The sequence below is a fragment of the Orycteropus afer genome, unplaced genomic scaffold, assembly GCF_000298275.1.
Source record: "Orycteropus afer afer isolate SDZICR_OR568_19922 unplaced genomic scaffold, OryAfe1.0 scaffold00228, whole genome shotgun sequence".
NCBI classification, from domain to species: domain Eukaryota; kingdom Metazoa; phylum Chordata; class Mammalia; order Tubulidentata; family Orycteropodidae; genus Orycteropus; species Orycteropus afer.
In genome coordinates, this window is record NW_006921815.1 from 4,223,606 (window position 1) to 4,236,047 (window position 12,442).

Consider the following 12,442-nt stretch of genomic DNA (forward strand, 5'->3'; position numbering starts at 1 on the left):
AGAAACAATTTCCACTTCCTACAACAAAATTCTGGGATCAATGGATGTATACATTGCCAGGCATTTTCATACATGATATAAAACTGCCTTTCAGAAATACCATCCTATATCCCTAGTTAACATTTTCCACCTCATCTGTACTATTTGGGAAAGATGTTCAGTTTTCTTCATTTCATTTCTTTCCGGCAGCTGACTTTAGAATCAAATGCAAATCATTCCACTGAAAGTCAAAGCTCTGAAGATCATTCACAATTTTCTGTGTATTACAAGAGCAGAAAAAGTGGGTTTATTTTTATTTACCTGTATATTATTCTGTATTTTTATCATATTATCAGTTCATCATATTATATTGTATTTAAAGTACAGGGGCAATTTCCCTGGAATTGAGAAATTTAAATCCATCTTTTTAAATCCAAAAGTGATTTAATATGCCAAATCTAGCGACATATACACATTGATTTATAGTCACTTTTATTGACCTTAGACTGAAAATATTTCCACCATGGAAAATGCCTATCATGTTAGTACCAAAAGCCGAAACCTACTATAGGAAGAATATTTTGGAAGTTGGAAATCTGAAACCTTTAAATTTCTTTTAGCAATAACTTCAAATCAGTCTTTGGGGTACAAATATTTTGTGTTCCTATGTCACTCATCTAAAAGTAGTCACTTTTGGCTATAGCTTTTCAAAATTAACTTTCATTGGGAACTTAGAAAAAAAGTAAGTGTAACACTTTGCTCAATGGTCCTCCCTCATGAAGAGACTGTTTTCCTCCTCCTCCTTCACAGTACTTAAGAAATAAAGGTTGGACTTTTGTGGGGGGGGACCACTTACCAGTTCATTGAAAATAAGATTATGATATGAAGTGGCATCACTGATAATGTATGAACTGTTTTCTAAAGATGGATTTACAGTTATCATTTTACTAGATAAATGATTGTTACTTGTGCATGCTAAAATATCAAGGATAATGTGAAGAAAATAAAATGAAAATTTCATATTTTGAAGCAAAATTAACATTTTAAAAATAATTTAGCAAGTTTAGAAAAGTAAAATTGGATACCTACTAAAATTAACCCCTTAAATATGCTGTGGTATTTCTATTCTATTATAATGATGCTAAGGTATGTTTCTATATCAGTCATCAATATTTATTGCTAAATAATTTGGAGTGTTCTTTACATTTTTTGTGGTTTATTCAATTATATTTAGTCATATCAAAACTCTTTTTGTAAGTCTCTGACATCATTATTAATTTCCCCTTTAAGGGTTACATATTGCATGATGAAATTCATCATTTCTAAAGCCAGATTCATAATTCTTTTTGGCAGGAGGGCTGTCTTTTTGAAATAGAATAACTTGAAGGGATATATGAGCATGAAAAGTTACAACACAGCATGTTCATGAAGAAGAGGGGCATATCTAATAGAGTATGAAGAAATCTGTTGAAAATAATGTGAAATGGTGCAGGGAGTTTTGTTGTTGTTCTTATTGTTTTTGTTTTGCAGCAATATGAGAAAATCATTGGATGAGAGACAGATGCTTATAGAGAAAGAAACCCTGGTGGCACAGTGATTAAGTCACTCTGCTTTTAACCAAAAGATCGATGGTACATGACCCCTACCTGCTCCCTATGAGAAAGATGTGGCAGTCTGCTTCTGTAAGGGTTTGTTGTTGTTGTTGTTATATGCCATCGAGTCGAACCCAACTCACAGCAACCTCTCCTTGGGTTTCTGAGGCAGTATCATTATGGAAGTAGATTATCCAACCTTCCTTCCTAGGAGTGGCTGGAGGGTTTGAACCACCAGCCTTCTGGTAAGCAATTAAGTGCCTTAGGCACTATGCTACCAGAGCTCCCTGTAAGGACTTACAGCTTTCAAAATCCTATGGGGCAGTTTTATTCTATTTTATAAGGTCATTGTGAATCAGAATCCACTTGACAGCAATGGGTTTGGTCTTTGGTTATAGAAGGGGCGCAAGATAGAGACTACTAAGGAACAGAAGTTTGGAATAAAATGAGAAAGGCACAAATCAGCTGTATTCAATGCTAACTTGATAAGAGAACAAAATTCAATATAACCAGACTAGTTGGCTTTTTGTTGACCCCAACTCATGACAACCTCATGTGTGTCACAGTATAACTGTGTTCAATAAGCTTTGAATGTCTAATATGTGGGAAGTAATTCACCAGGACTTTCTTCTGAGGCAACTCAGGATGGAAGTAAACCTCCAATATTTAGGTTAGCATTTGGATGTGTCAGCTATTAGCACAGCCAGGGACTGTGTTCACCATAATGTTGTTGTTGTTGTTTGCCATCGAGTTGGCCCCGACTCATAGCGACCCCTCCTTGGGTTTTTGAGGCAGTATCACTACGGAAGTAGGATTGCCCAACCTTCCTTCCGAGGAGTGACTGGTGGTCACCATAAAGGCAGCTCTGTTATGCTCCATAAGGACCCTTGGGGATGCAACAGTTAATCACTTCACTGCTAACTTGAAGGTCAGTTGTTGGAACCCACCAGCCACTCCATAGGAGAAAGATTTGGCAATCTGTTTCCAGAAACAGTACAGCCTTGGGTTTGGCAGATGATATTCCCACACACATATTTGTATGTGCAATGAAAATGTACAAAGAAGAAGCCCCAGTATTTGGGAAAAAATGGCCTTGGTGATAGAAATGACACTGGAGGTTATGTGATAGAATTTTTCAAGACCAACCACTTATTCATTGCAAATACCTTTTTTCAACAACATAAATGGCAGCTATATACAAGGACCTCACCAGATGGAATATACTGGAATCAGATGATTACATCTGTGAAAAGCGACTATGCAGAAGCTCTGTATCTTCAGCCAAAACAAGATCAGGAGCTGACTGTGGAATAGACCACTAACTGCTCATATGCAACTTCAAGTGGAAGTTAAAGACAATTAAAACAAGTTCACAAGATCTGAAATATAATCTTTATTATATTCCACCTGAATTTAGAGATTATCTGAAGAATGTAATTGATGCTTTGAACATCAGTGACCAAAAACTAGACGATTTATAGGGTATCATCAAGAACATCAAACATGGAAAAAGAAAAAGGTCATTAAAAAGACAAGAAAGGAAAAAAAGGCCAAAACAGATGTCAGAAGAGACACTGACCTTTGCTCTTGAATGGAGAATAAGTAAAGCAAATGGAAGACATGACAAGATAAAAGAGCTGAACAGAAGATATCAAAGAGCAGCTTGAGAAGACAATGTTGATTATTATAATGAAATGTGCAAAGACCTGGAGTTAGAAAACCAAAAGGGTAGAACACACTTGGCATTTCTCAAGCTGAAAGAACTGAAGGGAAAATTCAAGCCTGAGTTGCAATATTGAGAGATTCCTTGGGCAAAATATTGAATGATGCAGGAAACATCAACAGAAGGTGAAAGGATCACACAGAGTCACTGTACCAAAAATAATTGGATTATATTCATCCATTTCAAAAGGTGGCATATGATCAAAAACCAATGGTATTGATGGAAGAAGTCAAAGCTGCACTGAAGGAATTGGTATAAAACAAGGCACCAGGAACTGACGTAATATCCATTGAGAAGGGTCAACAAATGAATGCTGTGCTGGAGGCACTCACTTATCTATGCCAAGAAATTTGGAAGATAGCTATCTGGCCAAATGATTGAAAAAAAAAAAAAATCTATATTTGTATCCATTCCAAAGAAAGGTCATCCAGCAGAATGTGGAAATTATCAAACAGCATCATTAATGTCACATGCAACTAAAATCTTGCTGAAGATATTTCAAAAACAGTTGCAGCTGTATATTGACTAGCAACTTCCAGACATGTAAATTGCATTCAGAAGAGGATGTGGAATGAAGGATATAATTGCTGATGTCAAATGGATCTTGATGAAAGCAACGAATGCCAGAAAGATGTTTACTTGTGTTTTATTAACTATGCAAAATTTTGACTGTGTGGCTCATAATAGCTTATGGATAACATTGAGAAGAATGGGGATTCCAGAAGACATAATTGTGCTCATGAGCAATCTTCACATAGCCCAGGAGGCTGCCATTTGAACAGAAAAAGGCAATAGTGTATGGTTTAAAATCAGGATGAGAATATGTCAGGGTTGTATCATTTCACCACACTTATTCAATCAGTATACTGAGCAAATAATCTGAGAAGCTGGACTATATGAAGAATGTGAAATCAGGATTGGAGGAAGACTCATTAACAACCTGCAATGTGCAGAAGATGCAACCTGTTTGCTGAAAGTGAATATGACTTGAAGCACTTACTGATGAAGATTAAAGAATAAAGTCCATAGTATGGATTACATTTCAACATAAAAAAACAAAAATCCTCACGACTGGACCCATACGCAGCATCATGATAAATGGAAAAACGATTGAAGTTGTCAAAGATTTCATATTACTTGTTTCCATGATCAACAGCAATAGAAGCAGCAGTCAAATTAGTGACATATTGCAGTGGGAAAATCTGCTGCAAAAGACTTCCTTAGAGGATTGAAGAGCAAAGATGTGTCTTTGAAAACTAAGGTGCGCCTAACCCCAACCATGGTATGTGAAAGCTTTACAATGAATGAGGAAGATTAAAAAAGAGTTGATGCTTTTGAATTGTGGTGTTGAGAAAGACTACTGAAAGTAGCATGGACTGCCAAAAGAACTAACAAAACTTTCCTGGAGGAAGTGCAGCCAAAATTCTCTTTGAAAGTGAGAATGACCAGACTTCATCTCACCTGTTTTTAGTCATATTCTCAGAAAGGACCATTTGCTGGAGTAGGATATCACACTTGGTAAAGTGGAGGGTCAGTGAGAAAGAGGAAGGTCCTCAAGGAGGTGGACTGACACAGTGACTGCAATGATGGGCTCAGGTATACAAAGGATTGTAAGGAGGGCCCATGACTTGGAAGTGGTTTGTTCTGTTGTACATAGGGTTGCTATGAGTCAAAACTGACTGGACAGTACCTGACAACAACAATATAAAAACATCTGTATGCAACACAAAGCTAACAAGAAGCAAAGTGAGGATAACTTCTCAAGCAAAACTAAGAACTTTGAACTGAAGAACATGTGCATGACAGAGGGCGTCAAGCTCAATTGGCATAACTTAATACACAAATTGGGAGCTCTGGTGGCATAGTGCCTAAGGCATTTGACTGCTAACCAGAAGGCTGGTGGTTCAAAATAACCAGCCCCTCCTTGGAAGAAAGATTGGGCAAGCTACTTCCATAGAGATACTACCTCAGAAATCCAAGGAAGGGTCACTATTGGTAGGAACTGACTCAATGTCAATGAGTACATATATTGTTGTTCTACATCTTACTTTGGTGAGTAGTGACTCAGGTCTTAATAACTTAAGAGCAGCTATCCAAGATGCACTATTAGTCTCTCATTATCTGGAGCAAAGAAGAGTGAAGGGGAACCAAAGACACATGGAAACAATCCAAAGGACTAATGTACTGTAAGAACTTCAGTCTATGTGACCTTGATACCAGAAGAACTAGATGATGTCCAGTTATCAAAGCAAACCACTAAAAAGGAATCAAAATTGGAGATCCTAGAAAGAGTGGGAGAAAAATGTGGAACAAATTTTAATACAACTGTGTATACTGGTGGGATGTAGTAAATTACTTAGTGTGGCTTTTCTACCCATAAGTCTTTTTAAACTCCGAGGTGGAATTTGCTATGAGCAACTGAGGAGCTCCTGATTGTAATTGTTATCCACCTGGGGTATTTCTGTTGAGTGTGGCACTAAACAATGTTCTGGGAAGTTCCCACTCTCTCTCAGGTGTTTAGAATTCTAATTCTAAATTATGATTGGTTGGTTTGGCCACTCTGCTGGGCTCAGAATGAGGCCTCCTAGAAGCAAAAGAAGTCTTTCTCTCTCGCTGACTGCTGGTTGAAGAAGATGTGCTGCTGAAAGAGACACTCGCTCCTGAAAGAGACACATGCTGTTGGGTAAGAGATGTAAGAAACATGCATTGCTGAATGAGACACTGAGGGACACTCACTGTTGGGAGAGAGACTGTGAGAGACTGTTACGAGAGACATTGTAGGATGGGAGAGAGAGTGAGTGTTTTTCCTGAACTTGAATTGTAGCCTGGTGCTTCCCTAATAAATCCCATAATCTGTGAGTTCTGTGTGGCCACTGCAGTGAATTATCGAACCCAGAAGAGAGGTGGTGGGTGCTTTGGGAGGGATGGTTGGTGAAGGGGCTGGAGGGAAGCAGTATATTTGGCCTTGCAGTAATAGGCCTTGGGTTACTGATGGTGATTCTGTCTTCCTCCTCTGGGGTTAGAAGAGGTCAGAAGATGGGGCCTCCTTGCCATTTTTGCAACTGGTCAGAGAGAAACCACTGAGTCTATGGCCTCAAGTCACCTTTTGGGCCTAGAACTGAATTTACTCCCATGGCTTAATTATGAGCCAAACAATAAGCAGGGCTACTAGCCAAACAACTACACCAGGTAGATGCACTCCTTAAAACAATTAGAAGGGCAGCATTTGCACAAGGAGAGAGGGAGAGAGGGAGGAATACATCAACAAGAAGAACACAAGGAAAGGGTAACCACAGGGAGAAAGTGGGGAGCAGCTGATACATTGTGGGGATTGTAACCAGTGGCACAAAACAAAATGTGCATGGATGGTTCAATGTAAAATGAATCTACTTTGTAAAACTTCATCCAAATCATAATAAAAAGTTATAATTATGCTCCTTATTGAAGTAGAAGTCAGCTAAACACACTTTCTGTTGATGTTATTTTAAAGAGAAATATTTATAGAGCAATTTTGTGTGTAGAAGAAATTGTGTGAAAAGGATAATCAAACGCAAAGAACTAAACAAAAAATTAGAAAATGAGAATTCAGGGGCAGCATGTACTTGGAAACAGGTAATGAGAGTAAATGTTAGTATTCTAAGAATCCTCATATTTTTGTGGAAGGATTGTCAGTTTCCTGCAAATGCACAGGATGAGATAGGCATAGTTTTATTTAAATCTTAAAAGACAAGGTGACCCCAATCATTTTGAAGGATTTAGGACCGATACTTTATTTTATTTTATTTTATTTGTAAAATGATGGCTTATAAAAAGTCTAGTGCTACAGAAAATCATCACTTCTATTTCTATCATATATGATTTTTGGTTTAGAATGTTAAAAAATGTTATGCTTCTTTATAAAATATTAGCATTTCCTAGTTAGTGTCCAGATTGCTAGTATGGGATTATAAATTAAGGCTTTTATTAGTCTATTTATTTTGTTATTTTTTTTATTTATTAAAAATAGGCATGAAGTGCATACTTTATTTATTTAATAGCGCATTGAACCAACACTAAGGACTTACTAAGTACCAAGAACCCGTGAGAAAATCTTGAGGAAAACTGACCGTGATCAGTTATTATAGACATCATATTCTGATGGGAGATATTTTAGTCAAATGACAACAGAATTAAACATAAAAATGCAACCTGCAAAGCAACATAAAGGAAATTTGCATGTATTATAAGAGTATCTGATTCAAGAGGTCAGAGAAAGCTACCTTGAGTGATTTTGCCTGCTGGCAAAATTTATACAAATATGAATGTGGCTAGGAGGTAAATGATGAAGATTGAAAAAAAATAACATAATAAGGGAAAGAATGAGAAGTATAAAGTTGCTACTGCATGCAGGAATTGTACAAAGGGTTGTACTGATAAACAGATGGATGAAGGTAGCAAATTATATGATGTCATTCTGGAGTTCTATGCATGGGTCAATTCCTTACCTGGTCTTGTTCGCCAATTTACACAGCTTTGACTTTATTTTAGTGGCAATTGAAAACTATTAAGGAATCAAAGTGTTCCTACAAAAGACAGAAGAAGCCCTGGTGACAGAGTAGCTAAGTGCTTGGCTACTAAATGGCACCTTGGAGTTTTGAACTCTCCTGCAGCTCATGGGGGAAAGATGCAGCAGTCTGCTATTTACAGCTTACAGTCTTGAAAATCCTAGTGGTCAGTTCTACACTCTCTTGTAGGATTGCTATGAGTTGGAATCAACTCAGAGATTTTTTTGTTTGTTTGTTTGTTTGTTTTTTACAAAGGACAGAAACTGATATAATTAGCTTTGCAATTTTAAAAACAATCACTATTTCTGATTGTGGAATATAGATTGGAAGTGTGAACAGGTGAAGTCGTCTAGGGGTCTATTATAAAAATCTAAGTGAGCAGTAATAATGGAATAGATTATGATGACTATGTAAATGGCTGTAGTGAATAGATTTGAAATAAATAATCAAACTATAAAAGAAAAAAATAAACTGCATATGAAGAGGAACATCTGAAAGAAGGTGAATAGCTAAGAATGATACATAGCATTTATGTTTCTAACATGTATAACTAGATGGTATATTCATTCAATAAAATAAACATCTCTAATGCGGCGCAAGGAGCTCTGGTAGCGTAGTGCCTAAGGCATTTGACTGCTAACCAGAAGGTTGGTGGTTCAAACCCACCAGTCACTCCTCTGAAGAAAGATGGGGCAATCTACTACCCTCGTGATACTGCCTTGGAAACCCAAGGAGGGATTGCTATGAGTCAGGTCCAATTCCACGGCATATAACAACAACAAAGAGGCACAGATACAGAAAGGAAAAAAAATCACGCGTTCAGGTGTGAGTAGGTTGGATTTTTGGTGATTTTGAGTTATTTAAGAGGAAACGTTAGTATGGAGTTGGACATGGTAGTCTGAAATCAAAGAAAGGGACTAGGCTAGTGATATAATTTGTAACGATTCTACATCTAGGCAGTTGTTGCAACCATCGGTATGGATAAGTTCAGCTAAGTATTAAGTGTTGAGTTTGGGAAAGGTTTTAGCACTTAGTCTTTAAGTACTCTAACATTTAATATTTAAGTTGAGGAAGATAAACCAAAAAAGCATAGAAAGAAGTGGCTAGACAAGTAAGGGAGACTAAAGGATCTTTTCCAAACAGTGGAAAAGGTCAGCTATATTTCTATGGTAAGAAGTCCTGTAAGAATTTTGCTCTGTATTTAATTACTAGAATGTAATTGTTACTTTTAGAAATGTTTTCTTAGCTAGTCAGAGGCTGGAAGCAAGATGAGCAGATTAAATGATAGTCCATAAGCATAGAAAACAACTCAAGGACATGTGGTTTAAAAGGAGGAGGACAGAAAAAGCACAATGGCTGGCAGAATGTGAAAGGAATGGATTTTAGAGTTTTTTGAGTTTGGTTTGATCTAATTGAGACAGAACTGAAGAGGATTAATAGCTAACAGGATAGAATAGTAGGAAGGGAGTGACTGATTTTAAGAGAAAATTGTGCAGTTACTAAGGAGTTACAGGAGAAAGGAAGTAAAGGAGAGGAAGTGAGCACATTAGATGAGGGATAGTATCTCTAATAAAACAGGAGGGGAGAGAGGTAGAATGGGTAAAAATAGAATCACCTCATGGAGTCAACTTTACTGGTCACTGCTCCTGCTGCCTCAGAAGGCAGGAAGGGGTGTTGCTGTGCCCAGCTACCAGATGTCTGCCACTGGGAGAAGAGCACCTCAGGCCTGCAGACATGAAGAGGCTTCCTGATCAGAGGCTTGTTGAGAGAAGATCTCCTTACTGATGCCTTCCAACTGCCTGAGTGTCTTTGGCCAAAAGAGAGGACTCTCAGGATTGAGGGGACAAAGGAATTTTTCTAGGCCAGGCCACCAGCCAAGGCATGATCCTTAATTTCAGTTATCCGCCCTACCCCAATAACTCTCATGAGGAAAAAAATTATCAGGAATAGATGTATGTGTGCATGTGGAGAGGGTGGAGAGGGTAGATGGCACATTTCTGGCCAGGTGCTTGTTATGGAAAGTGTTTTCTTATCTGTGAGGGACAGAAAACACTACTCAAGTTGAACCACTTAGGGTGACTGGCTTTCTCCCAGGCTTCCTTCTGCCCATCTCAGTATCTCCAAGTCTCAGAAGACTAAAGAAGCTCCCTAGACTGGGCTGCTTGCTGTGTTCTCTCCTGCCAGTACTTGCCAGTACCTTGATAATATTCTGTGGGGAGGGGAGTCTCTCAGGCCTTGTGAGCAAGAAGAATCCTCCTCCTGGATCTTATTGTTAGAAGTTCTTCTGATCATTTTTAGGCATTTCTGGTGTTTCTGGTAGGTTCATCTTTTGGTCTAGTGGATAATGGGCCTACTTGGACTGTTTTTTGTCCCAAGGTTGGAGTAGGGGAACACTAGATCTGGGTGACCTTCTGATGGATGGGGGTAATACATAACAATGTTTACTCTGTTGTTCTGCCATTCTTGGGGTCCAAACCTGGTTGATCTTCTTTTACCAGTTTCAGACATTTCCTTTGGTTGTCTCTTATTTTATCTCTGTTTTTTATTGTAATTTGGAAGAACAGTAAAAAATGGGTCTGTACCAACTTGTCTAGACTAAAATCTCAATAAGGTTCTTTAACATTTCTTGGTCTGAATATGAATCACCTTGATAAGAATTTTATTTCCTCACTATGACTGGTTGGACTATTGATTCTTTTTCTTTTTTTTTGCATGGCACTTTTTTAATCTATGAAACTACAAACAAAGAACATAAACATATTTATTTTCTGATACAGATATGAAAATTAATGACAATTTCAACAACTTACTTTTCATTTTTGAAGAGAATCACTTAAATCATGGTTTACAAACACACTTATGCAGAAATTTTTCAAATATGTACATGATCTAAGTAGTTTACTCTATTTCATGGTGTTATTAAGTAATTGAGTTAGTTAATTAGACAAAAACTTATTGCATGGTGAACCTGTAGTAGTCTCTATTGTATCCCAATAGATAAAATAATAAATGAAACAGACAAAACTCTTGAGGTCATCCAGGATATATTTTAGGGACAAGAGCAGTTTTCAATATCTGTTCAAAATAATTACACCTTCAATCATCTTCTAAGATTATTTTAATCCACTAGTTAACTCATCTACTTTATGTAAAAAAGTCTTCAGATTTTGAATTCTTTAGATTAGCTGCTAATTTATTTATTTCCAATTTAAGCTTCTGTATTATAGAAACCTTAATTTTATATTGAATAAAATTATCTTAAATTTCCTGCTTGAATTTTTTTTAGCAAAGGCATTTCCGTACAATTTCCTAGCACATATCAAAATCATGAGCTATTCAAATGAGTTGGAGTCTGTGCCATATCCTTGGCTAATATGAGTCGGGGCCGACTCGACGGCACATAACAACAACAACAACAACAATAAGTGCTTAAAGAAACAACCCTGAAATGTTATATATTTTATAGATTTTCCATATTCTTCTGTATTTCGTCTTAAAATATTTTATTTTTTTCTCACTAGTGATGTAGCACAGTAGAGTCTGTTTCATAAATTACCTAAATGATATGGAGCAGGATAAACAATTAATAGTAGATGAACAAGTAAGGAAAGCTTAATTTTACTCTAGGGCACTAAAACATATTAGCAAAATGAAAATTTGACACTTTTAGAGCAAAAAAAAAGTTCCACAGAATTTGACTTTTGTATCAGCGCATCGATTTGCTGCCTCCAGGGTTATGCCAAGTTCTAGCAACTGCCTTCAGGACCATAATTTAACTCTAGGAACTCACTCTTTCCTAATGACACCATCCTTTGAGCAATATACAAATAGATCAAGGGCTGATGATGTTCATTAATGATAAATCTTACTAATATATCATTTTCTCTGGCACACAGGTGTTTTATCAGATTAATTTCATAAGTGCAATGACCTGTGATGATGATGCATTGCTCAAAGGATGGTGCAATTCAGAAAGAAATGAAATTTGGAATTCAACCTGTATTCAACAGCTTTCAGGCTTTATTGGAAAATTTTATAAAACAATAAATACAACATGATACGCATTGAAATGTTAAGCATGTATTTTAATATTTATTTTTAGAAAAGTAAAGCAGCTCTTATTCCTATTTACAAAGAATTTTTAAAAACTTAATTGAAATCTCCAACTATAGCTTCAGATTTCTTGGCAAGTAGCTTCTATCTGAGTATGAAAGCATCAAGCTCATATCAAATATGTTTTCTAAAATTAAAATACTTGAGCCTTGTCTTTTTCTTTATTTAACCAAAAGTGTTAGTTAGTAATTTAGTCTTGTATTTTAAATTAATTAGGATATTAAGTAAAGTGTATACTTAGTGCTTCACATATTAAGCAAATAAAATAAAATATTGTACATGATGAGTTTAGGTCAATTTAAGGAGAGCTTTGAAAGATTAATTTGTGTATGTAACCAACATAAGAATACATTAAAATAATAGCTCCTCTTGGTATATATGAATACAAATTTTAAAATATTATTAAGAAATAAATTTAGTTGGACCTTTCATGATGATAAGGAAAAAAAAAAGAAAAAAAAGTTAACTATTTTCTTTTTACTACATTTATA